The following is a 12515-nucleotide window of genomic DNA, read 5'->3' on the forward strand; positions in this document are numbered from 1 at the left end:
GCCGGATGGGGGGTCTTCAATATCTCGTGGAGTGGGAGGGGTACGGCCCGGAGGAGCGGTGCTGGGTGCCAAGGAGGGACATATTGGACCAGTCCCTGCTGACCGAGTTCCATCGGGGTCATCCTGCGCGCCCTGCTCCGCGTCGTCCGGGTCGTCCCCGAGCCCCGGGTCGGCGCACGGCTGGAGCCGCGCGTCAAGGGGGGGGGGGTACTGTCACGGTTTCGGCCGAGGCTGCTCCTCTTCCTTGTTCGGGCAGGCTTCGGCGGTCGTCGTCTCCGGAGTACTAGCTGCCACCGTTCTATGTTTCATGTTCGTTTGGTTTTGTCTCTTTGTAACACCTGTCCCTTGTTTGTGTTTGATTATGTTCCCTATTTAGTTTCGTTTGTTTGGGTCAGGTGTTATGCGTGATTGTTTATTGTCAGCCTGCCTCAGAGGAGTTTGTATCTCTCGTTGTTGTTTTTTCGAGAGTTCGCACTGCGTGCGCTTTTCTTGTTTATCCGCACTGTGTTTGTGCGTAATTGTTCGCGCCACCCGGTTGGGTTGGCGACTCATTGTTCATGTGTTGGACATTACTAAAGTCTGTTGAAGTCATCCTGGTTCCTGCGCTTGATTCCTTTCACTCATCCACACACAGCACTCTGACAGATAAGTCAGAATGTTGCCTTGTAGGCTGTTTCATGAGCACATCTTTTTCTCAATATCAATGGGGTCAAGACTGCTACCTGGCCTTAATTGAAGTCATTCTTCAATCAATGATTACATGTACTACTTTGTTTCACTAATGTCTTTGTCTTATAAATGTGTGATGGTTGACCGTGACATGAAAAGAAAAAGCAATCAAATCAGTCTTTCCACAGTCTGCAGTGTTACTTTGCTGGTTCCATGTAGGCCTACTACAAGTAAGTATCATGAAACTATCTGACAGCCCAGCTAACAATTCTAGGGAGAGAGAACATTTTTGTAATGTTACCCATAATGTTCCCCTAATGTTTGCTCAATAAGCAAATGCCCTTGAGATATCCCTTACTGAGACAGTGGTTAGGGTGTTCGTCCTTGTTGCTAGTGGACTGGGTTTGAGACCCACTATGGGAGTAACCCTAGTCCAGTGGGGGCTCTTCAGAGGTAGAAGGGGAGGACCATCCTCCTCAGTGAATTTCATAAAAATAAAAACAGTGAAACATTAAAAAAGTGATCATGTTTAGATAAAACAATACTAAATATATTCACGTCACCAAATAACTGATTAAAACACACTGTTTTGCAATTAAGGTCTACAGTAGCCTCAGCAGCAGAATAGGGGTAGCACAATGGTGTAGACGGAGGACAGCTAGCTTCTGTCCTCCAATGGGTACATTGACTAATACAAAACCTAGGAGGCTCATGGTTCTCACCCCCTTCTATAGACTTACAAAGTAATTATGACATCTTCTGGAGGACGTCCTCCAATACATCAGAGCTCTTGCAGCATAAACTGACATGATGTCCACCCAATAAAAGGATCAGAGAATGAATCTAGTACTAAAAGCATAAACTACAGCTAGCTAGCACTGCAGTGCATAACATGTGATGAGTAGTTGACTCAAAGAGAGAGAAAAACAATAGTTGAACAAGTTAATTTATTCCAAAATTAAGGAGAAGCAAGAGAGAGAGCTAGCTATAGAGGGCTTGCAGTTAAGTCACAAATCACCTAGCAACCGCACCAGGTGCCATGTTGGAAGACCAAAGTCAGTCTGTTGGAAGTCCTCCAATCGTCCACATGGCTGGCTGCGTTTTGCTACCACCGGAAACTTTGGGAATATTGCCCATTATTTAGTTTTTCTAAGGACCCAGAAAACGGAGGCAATGGGAGAACCTTTTCAAGTAATAAATATATTTTGAAAATGATTTTTAAAAAAGTATGTATTATTAGCTAGCTTGCTACAGAAACTTAGTGTACAGGCAAACTCAAAACAGGACAGGGAGATATAGCAACATAATATTCAGTGCTGTCTACTTTTGACTATAATGCAGCCTGTTTCTTTATGATGTTTTCTGTCCTCAGATACAGAGAGCTGTGAAACACTGTCTGCAGGTGAAGAGGTTCCAATGAATGTCCTAAGAGAATAAGGGTACATCCTTGTATACCATGGATTATATGTGTACCTATGTTAGCACATTTTGTGAACAAAAATACAGTTTAAAAGTCACACACAATGTATACATCTATTACAACTGGAGCAGGCCAACCCTGCTGGGTCTGCATGATTCTGTTCCAACCCAGCACTAACACACCTTATTTAATGCATCGAATCTAATTAGTCGATAATCAAGTGTGCTAGTACTGGGCTGTAACAGAAGTCTGCTCCCCCAGTAGATCAGGGATCAGTGGAGCGAGGTTGGACACCTCTGGTATTTACTTTTTTTTTGTTCAACTGAAATTATGCTTTAGTAATAGTAGCCTACTTGTTACTAAAATGTCTAACCTTTACATATGAGTTAGCTTGTACTCTTTGAAATGATATGAAATAGTGTTGACTGTTTGAAGTTAAGTGTTTAAACCTGTTTTAATTGTTAACTTGACTATTATTCAAGATTAACTAATGCCAATGTTGATTAATCACAGATCACAATCCTGCAATAAAGAGGGGAAGGGAATCTGTCTCTGATCTGTCTGTGTTTCTGTGTTGTATTCTCAAATGAACATTACCTTTTTGTTCAGTCATAAGCTCTCCAGTTAGTTTTATTTGATTGTCATAATTTTCAGCCATGTGAACGTATTTTGTAGCTGATAACGGCATGCAATGTTAATGCAGCCATAGGCCTACAGCAGAGGTTCCCAGCTCCAGTCCTTGAGTACCCCCAACAGCACATATTTTTGCTGTAGCCCCGTACAAACATACCTGATTCAACTCAGAGGGCCTGATGGTTAGTTGACAAGTTGAAATAAGTGTGTTTGTCCGGGGCTACAATAAAGCTAATATAGCTTAACTCTCACATTGTTTAAATATTGTTCAGCTATATGTTCTCAATTTAAAAACGATACCAGTAGACAATGTACAGTATGAGGCTAATGATTATACTAGATTTTGTAAATGCCTTGTGCTGACATGAAATTGTTTAGTGCAAATCCAACCCTTGTAATCTAGGTGGTGAAATGTCTGGAAGCAGGAGATGATGGGATCCTTAGCTTAAAACATATACACACAACTACTACCACTAAGTTCAATGCCAGATACTTTTCTCCCAGACGGTCTGAGTGGCACTTGGAGGTGCTACTGTGATAATGAAGATGGTTTGCCTAAGACTACCACAACGATTACATTGTCTATGCTAAATGTGTTTAATTGTAAAATAAATAAAATAGTTGGGCTATAAGAAATACTTTTTATTCAATGGGCTAGGCAAAGCAGAGATGACAATACTTTTCATTTCAACCATACAACAATATAGCCTATTATGAAAGTACAGTATGTTTACAATATCATAAACAATAGTATTTTACACGTTCCAAATGACATTTTACTGTATATATTCATATGGTTTAAGGGGGCACTTTTGTCATGACGACAAGGTGAAGGTGCGCTCCACTCAAATGGCACAACAGAATCATTCAGATTGACCAAAGCACAGCATATGACAACCATCTTTAATATCTGGAAAAGGACAAAGTAGTATAAGTAGAAACTGATGCTGCTGCAGCATTGCTCATCTTCACAGTGGGAATCCAGTCGACATGGGTGTCTTGATAGAGGTCAGCTACTACTACAGTAGTACATAAACAAATGAAAAGCACACCTGTTGTTAGAATAGGTAACCTATACCATCAGGGCTCTTAATTGTTTGGTTGTGTTTAATTCATTCAGGTTTTTTTAGTGTCATATAAAGATTAAATGTATTGTTGGGCTGGAACAACCAATAGTCAACACAGCTGGTTGTCCTATCCCATTGAGGCCTTTGTCCTATGCTGTAATGTCCATACATTTTCCCTCCTCTTATGAATAAAGTTCTCAACAAATTATCAATGGGTTATCATATACAGTACCAGTCAAAAGTTTGGACACACCTACTCATTCAAGGGTTTTTCTTTATTTTTACTATTTCTACATTGTAGAATAATAGTGAAGACATCAAAACTATGAAATAACACATGGAATCATGTAGTAACCAAAAAAGTGTTAAACAAATCAATTAATATTTAATATTTTTGATTCTTCAAAGTAGCCACCCTTTGCCGTGATGACAGCTTTGCACACACTTGGCATTTCTCACATAATTAATTTTACCGACACAAAAAGATCCCACCTTGTCTAGCGTATTTTGTTTTGTCGACATTTGAAAAGTTTACCAACAAATGTTCTGTTTCCATCAGGGCTGTCATGAAATATTTCAGACGACATGTCCTTTACCCACATAAAACGGTTGGATGGAAACCTGGTTACAGTCCAACAATACAACGTTATTGTTCAGAGAATGCACATTTACTGTAGATGCATTTATCTCTAGATGCATGGAAAACAAATTATTTGACTCTATTCCATCTCAATATCCATGTTTTTTAAGTGGTAAACGTTCTGCCTGAGGGGGAGTGGTCCAGAATGAGAACAGAGGGGTGAGAGGAGGCTGAGAGGGGCACAAGGCGAGCTGTCCTCGGGGAATGAAGAATCAACCAAGAGGAGCACCCACAGGAGTACTCCATCCAGACTGTTTTCCCCCCCAAGACTGTTGGAAAAGCATTCCAGGTGAAGCTGGTTGAGAGAATGCCAAGAGTGTGCAAAGCTGTCATCAAGGCAAAGGGTGGCTATTTGAAGAATCTCAAATATAAAATATGTTTTGATTTGTTTAACACTTTTTTGGTTACTACATGATTCCATATGTGTTATTTCATAGTTTTGATGACTTCACTATTATTCTACAATGTAGAAAATAGTAAAAATAAAGACAAACCCTTGAATGAGTAGGTGTGTCCAAACTTTTGACTGGTACTGTAATGATCACAATATAGTAGCCATATACAGGAAAACCAAAGTTCCATAGGCTGGGCCTAATATTGTGTATAAGAGGTCATACAATAAGTTTTGTAGTGATTCCTATGTTGTTGATGTAAAGAATATTTGTTGGTCTGTAGTGTGTAATGAGGAGCAACCATACGCTGCACTTGACACATTTATGAAATTGCTTATTCCAGTTACTAATAAGCATGCACCCATTAAGAAAATGACTGCAAAAAAATCAGTAGAAAAAGTGCTTAAAAAACTGCAACATTTTCTCTATGCCCAATTGCAGGAAATAGACTTTTACATTTTCTCTCCCAAGAGCAGTGGCGATTTTAGCATGTACATTTTGGTGGGGCAAAAAACAACAACATTGGGATCAATGCCAGCAAAGCCACTACACTACACAACACTAAACAATACATTAATTGCACTATAACGGTGACAAACAGTGCCCACACACTGTTAGGGCCTATGTAAAGCTGTCCCAACAGCAGAGTCCCAACAGCAGTCCCAACACCTTACCACTGCTACACCTGGCCATCAGTGGAGCCTTGTCTGGCAGTGAAACAGTTCATTCAGCCTCATTTACTGCCTTTAAAAAAAACATAGCTGATATGGCTGACTTGCTTAAACAAATGTGTTTTCTACTGACAATTGAGATCTACAAACTATGGCATAAGGGGACGAGAAGCGGATAAGAGGCAATCCGTAATTTTGATTAAGACATTAATGAGCGAGCTAGGACGGACGTAGTCAATATAACTATTTGTTCAGCACTTTTGAAATATACAGCGACAGAATTCAGAACGTGGGCCATTCTTACAGTGTTCTCCCTGTACACCAAGTCAGAACCATAGGATAAATAAAGGGGCATATAAGCAGATAATGAAAGCTCTTACAATATTCGATGATTACATTTCTCTAAAACAGGTTATAGGCTACATGTGCACCACCAAGTCAGAACAGTAGGCGAAATTAAGAGGGGGAAATAGACCAAATTATTAGGGTGAGGCACATGGGCTACTAACAGCTTACTATACAACATTCACTTAGTATTACTTTCTTAGCTACAGTATAGATATCTCCCTGGCATATTACATCATTTATGCAGCAGCATACAATACATTTTTGGACTCACCTTGTTGTGCTGTACAGGAAGGTGGCGCGGCGGTCATTTGTGGGCAAATTTTGTCATCAAACTTTGTCATCAAAATCTGGCATTCTCTGGATTTATGGTGCTTTCAAGACAACTGGGAACCTGGAAAAAAACAAGGTTGAATCATTATGACGTCAGTGATCTTCAGGTCATAGCTCTAGAAAGAGGCCCGAGTTCCCGATTTACAATTCCGAGTTGGATGACCGTTCAAAACGTATTTTCCCAGTCGGAGCTTGTTTTTTCCAGAGTTCCCAGTTGTCTTGAACTCACTGAAGTTAGATTTCCCAGTTCCGAGTTAACAGTTGTTTTGAGCGCGGCAGAAATCATACTGGATTGACAGCATGGCCAATGTTGAATGTTTATCATTTTAAGCATGGAAAAGAGACTCTTAAACCCAGAATTGGGACCACACACCCACTTCACTGAATAGCCGGCTAGTGATTGCTTTGCAATGCTTGGGGCGGCAGGTAGCTTAGTGGTTAAGAGCGTAGTGCCAGTAACCGAAAGGTCGCTGGTTCTAATCCCCGAGCCGACTAGGTGAAAAATCTGTTGATGTGCCCTTGAGCAAGGCACTTAACCCTAATTGCTCCTGTAAGTCGCTCTGGATAAGAGCGTCTGCTAAATGACTAAAATGTAATGTAAATGCTTGCAGTTAGCCACTGATTCCTTCGAAACCACTCATTGTTGAATTTGCGATTTCCAACTTGTTGTGTAATGTTTATGGCAGATGAGCACCCATACGTTTTATCTATAATTTATCTTCATTATTTCTCTTCATATGACAAGGATTAAAAAGGATTTGCCAGTAGATTGTGGACTTGATTCATGATGATGACTGCTAGCAAAGATTTTGAAAGTATGATGTTGCCATGATCAGTCCAATCAAAGCTACTGTAGATATAACGTGTTTGACGTCATTTTATCAGGCTTTATTAACTCAATGATTTTGATAATTTTTTTTTTTACATTGTTTGCAAACTGATATGTGACATGTATTGATGCCAAAATAACATGAAAACAGGCACCGCACTGCCCCACCCGCCCTGAATGACGTGTCACCACTGCCGAAGAGGGGGGCCAGAAAAATGTTATGCCTGCTAAGGCAACCAAATCTCGCTGAGGTCCCCCAAATAGGTTCAATGACACATACATCTGGTGTAATATAAGTAATTATTGGTATCAAGATTATATTCGAAATGTGTAAGTATTTACACGAAGATTGACCACAAAGTTGGCCATTTTCCCCTTCACCGAAATAGGGGATCATGTTTTCTGCAAACAATGCCTGCAGTACCGTGGTCCGCCTTGAATTGGAGCAATGTCCTGGGGTTTGGCTGTTCAGGAAATGCGCTCATTTTATTTAGACAGACTAAAGGCTCTCAAATGATCTGAAATAGCCATAGCCTATTCATATAGACATTCAAATACATTTCATATAGTTTTCCATAGGCCTATAGACTCGACAAAAAAAAAAATGGTTGGGGTAGGGATAGTCCACATTTCCCTGATCTTCGTTTTAAGTCAACATCATGTCGACTCTTACGGTAAGTCATTCTTGCTCTAAAATAGTTTCCTATAAATGTTGCTTTGTGATTAATCACTTGGAGCTGATGTTACTGTAAGTATTTAGTACAGTATTCCTGCTTAATTCTTTCAACAACATAATGCAGGCTATAGGCCACTGTACAATATGCTAATGTTCTTGGAATTTATATAGCTATTCCAAAAGTATACTCAGTATGTAAATATGTTGTAGGATCTCTTGCCGTAACTGCTAAGGCGTTTGGTTGACAGTCGCTGGACCTGGGTTCGAGTCCCGGTCGAGGCTACCCCACGAATTTGCTACACTGGTGTCAGAAGTGGGATTGTTCCCTTGAGGTCAATGTGGGTGTGTGTACATGTTACTTGGTATAGAGAAGGGATATGCTCTCCCCAAAGTAAGGGGGTAGTGTAGCGACCTTAACCCAAAACTAGTGACCTCTAGAAGAGTTTTGAATCTCTTGGCATAATGGCTAAGATGTTGGTTTGACAGTTGCTGCACCTGGGTTCTAGTCCTGTCAGTTCATGTGTTCTCTTTTATTCAGGCAGTGGACTGATACACAAAAAGTTGTCCTTAAAGTAGTCAGTTGTTGTCAATAAATAAGGTGCTAGTTTGCAATAAGTGGTGAGCACTGTTTATTGTCAGTTGGTTTTGGCATTCTGTTTGTATGCCAGTAGCCTAAGTAAAGTTTTCTGTTCCTTTAACCTCTGTGGGAAACTCACTGTAGATTTCACACTTACACCACAGAGAAAAACATACAGTTACAGTAGACCTCTCTGTGGTCTGACACCTCTCTGTCATCTGACACATGCTTAACTTAATGTGTGGGTTATTACTGTACCCTCAGTGGCTTTTATGGAGTGGTCTAGTCCAGTGTGTTGTGCTCCACAGAACAGAGGACATTGCCTTTCCCCACTCTAAAGTAACATTAATGTTGTGAAACTAAATCCGGAAGTGGATTTCCCCAAAACGGCACAGATGCTTTGTGATGAAATGTTCAATCATTTGTAATACCACCTCTGTACGTGCACTACATACCATTCATAATGACCCACTGAAACATAGTAATTATTTTGTAATTCATTTTTTAAAAACATTACCAGGCTTTGTTATATCCAACATCCAATTATCCCCTGACAATGAGACCATTTCCTTTCTGACTTCATACAGGCTGATATGATACATACATACCCCTTCCTCAGCTAATAGTGCCAGGCTTCTACTGCAAGTGAGATGTTAGCTCCCCTGCAATCACTTACAATACCATGGGATAATGCCATATGTTGTGCTGGAGATTTATCAGCTTGTTTAACTTGCACACAACGCAGCCCATATCTTGAATATTTCCCAGCGAACTTAAAGCTGCACATAGAAATGTGAGTTATAGATCTGTCATTCTCATGGAAAGCATATCTAAGAAGTGGTAGACATGTTCTATGTGCTCTATTTCTATGCTTCCCATTCTTAAGTTTCTTTTTGGGTCTTTTACTTTTGGTTTTGTACACCAGCTTCAAACAGCTGAAAATACAATATTTTTGGTTATTGAAAAGTTATTTCACAGCAATTTAGATTGTACAGTGATTCTCTACACTATTCATTGCTTGTTTTGTCACATCAACGGAAATTAGGCGAACTATTCGATTTTAGCAACCAGCTATCATAAACCATCATTTATTGGCATGGGAATGATTTAGATTTAAAAATAAATAAATTCTAAGGCATACCTGCATAGAACAGTCGACATACATGCAAGCATACAGTATATTTTTGCATCCCTTCTTGAAATGGAGTTGTGGGACTTTGGTGGTTCCTCAAAGACAGCAGCTGCTCTTGTGAAATAACAGTGACGTGCTGCTATGTTCTGTTGAAACCTTTCAGACATAGTGTTCAACATCAGACATAATGATCCCCAGAGTCATTCGTAGAAATAAAAAACATTGTTTTGTGGATCTCCCCGTTACAATTTTGATGTGGAGTCAGTTTTTATCTTTTGTTTTCCTTTCATTCAGAACTGATACAGACGAGTAGGCTTTACCGGTGGATTGAGTATAACCAAATCCTTCACAAATAAGGAGCTATGCCGTTCAATCTGTATCTGCAATTGTGTCTGAAAAATAGTAAAGGCTGATCCGAGAGGACCATGTAGAACGGGCACTATTACAGAGATATTAGGTGCCATGGGATAGGGTTCAGCCACCACAGGTCTGTCCGGCAAGAATAAGTCCAAGATATCTTCAGACAAGGTTTATTCAGATAATGGTTCACTACACCACACTACTCTGTAATGATGGCTCAGTAAAAGTGAGAGTGTAGAAAAGTGGTTCTATGGAAAAGAATATAAAGGAATAACCATGAGTATAGGGTTATATACAATACAGGCCCAGTAAACTGTGGAGGTATACATTGAGTATACAAAACATTAAGAACACCTGCTCTTTCCATGACATAGACTGACCAGGTGAATGCTATTATCCCTTATTGATATCACTTGTTAAATCCACACCAGTCAGTGTATATGAAGGGGATGAGACAGGTTAAAGAAAGATTTGTAAGCCTTTGAACAATTGAGACATTTATTTATTATTATTTTATTTTATGTCATTTAGCAGACGCTCTTATCCAGAGCGACTTACAGGAGCAATTAGGGTTAAGTGCCTTGCTCAAGGGCACATCGACAGATTTTTCACCTAGTCGGCTCGGGGATTAGAACCAGCGACCTTTCGGTTACTGGCACAACACTCTTAACCACTAAGCTACCTGCTGCCCAGAGGGTGAATGGGCAATATAAAATATTTAATTGCCTTTGAACAGGGTATTGACACAAACCAGGCGCACCGGTTTGTGTCAAGAACTGCAACGCTGCTGAGTTTATCATGCTCAACAGTTTCCTGTGTGTATCAAGAATGGTCCACCACCCAAAGGACATCCAGCCAACTTGTCACAATTGTTGGAAGCATTGGAGTCAACATGGGCCAGCATCACTGTGGAACACTTTCGACACCTTGTAGAGTCCGTGCCCCGAAGAATTGAGGCTGTTCTGAAGGCAAAAGGGGGTGCAACTCAATATTAGGAAGGTGTTCCTAGTGTTTGGTATACTCAGTGTACATGCTATTATCTATAATGTCTAAAATGTACTAGTATTAACAGAATAATATATATCCTAAACATGGCATGTGGCACACTGCATACATGAGCTAGCATGACTGGCTAACATCTTGGCTAGCAGGCTAGAAATAGCATGACACATAGAAAAGGAAAATGCTTTCTAAACATTATAAGCATGGTAAATAACTAGACTGCCTTAGCAACACACAACTAAAGAAGCAATGACATGTACGGTACTTACACTTAGATGCACACACTAACACAAGTACCAATAAACTTGAGGTACAGTTCAACAACGCCATTAACTTCTGACCACTATCTCATTCTGAAGACAGGAGAGAGGTTCAGTGAGGTGTACAGGGAATAGCGGACTGTGATTGGCTGACACAAGTGGGGTTACTTGTAGGTACCACTAATGAGAAAATAAGGGGTGTTGGGCTAATACAACAACTACTAGAATAGGAGTGATGTAACTGCTAAATAAGAGCTGGCCTTTTTAACAGTTTCAGTGTTGGCAAGTCTGGACAAGTGCAGACTTTCCACAACACAGCTTTTATTTTAAAAAAAGAAGATAAGCACTGACAATGTGTTATGTAGTCATTTATGCGGCACATCTCTTTTAATTTCCCATGGAAGTACTAGTGAAACCTCACACCCTGAGAGAGTGGCCATATTTTCTCAGAGCTGAACATTCAGTCTCTACTATACTGTATAAATGGTCTCTACAGTGGCACTTCCTGTCTTGAGGGCAGCACCAGCACTCTCTCTCTCTCTGGAGAGCCTATGGTGACAGACAAAACACAGTCTAACCCTCCGACTGTGATTGTCACTTATGTCACACAGATCCTCACCTTCTTTGGAATGTAGTAGGCTTTCATTTGTATAAAGAAAGTGAAACATATTGGCTCAGTTTCTGTCACAACACTGATTGTACAGATGATTAGATTAGTTTACATCCGTGGTTGTGACTATTGAGACTCTGATCACGGACCTGTTATGTTTGGAAACTAATACTGTTTGTCTTGTCTTCCCAGTTGTAGGCCTATATGGTGTTTCTGTTGTTGAGGTGAAACCATTGCAAATGTATCCGTGGAATTACTGTCAAATGGAATCAACTGCAAAGACAAGATGTCAGGAGAAATTCAGAAAAGGACTGAATACATTGGGGTGCAATTTTGTATACAACATCATTTAACAAATCAAATCAAATCAAATGTTATTGGCCACATGCGCCAAATACAACAGGTGTAGGCATTACAGTGAAATGCTTACTTACAGACCTTAACCAACAATGCATTTATTTTTTAATAAAAATAGTAAAATAAACAACAAAAAAGTGTTGAGAAAAAAAGAGCAGAAGTAAAATAAAATAACAGTAGGGAGGCTATATATACAGGGGGGTATCAGTATCAGTTTTTGTGCACTTGTGAAATCAGCAGGACATTTCAATGTTTATCTTGGGGTATGTGCTGTGGTGGTCTACATCCTGATTTGTTGATAGGCCTGTGATTCAGAAGACAGGACACTGAACAGACCATGAGTCATCACACTGTGTGTGTAAGACACCTTCAATAGAGTACACTGGATTTGCAATTATTTGGATAAACTGAAAAATAAAATGATATCATTACTATCACAAACTATGCAATTAATATTAATATTAAAATGACTAAAACCAAATTGAAACTGTGTAAAATTGATAATGGACCTACATTCATACAGTTTCTTGACTGTGTCCAGC

The 12515-nt window shown here is 39.9% G+C and overlaps 1 long non-coding RNA gene across 1 annotated transcript; it reads right to left on the reverse strand.

Moving 5' to 3' along the window:
* Positions 1 to 3624: 3624 nt before the first annotated feature.
* On the reverse strand, positions 3625 to 8920 carry LOC311101071. The gene is made up of 3 exons (XR_014609872.1): positions 8861 to 8920; positions 6112 to 6231; positions 3625 to 3741 (listed from the first exon to the last, which is right to left on the reverse strand). It is a non-coding gene; the product is annotated as an uncharacterized lncRNA (long non-coding RNA).
* Between the last annotated feature and the right edge of the window lie 3595 nt (positions 8921 to 12515).

This window comes from Coregonus lavaretus (genome assembly GCF_964263955.1).
Source record: "Coregonus lavaretus genome assembly, chromosome: 25".
Lineage (NCBI taxonomy): Eukaryota > Metazoa > Chordata > Actinopteri > Salmoniformes > Salmonidae > Coregonus > Coregonus lavaretus.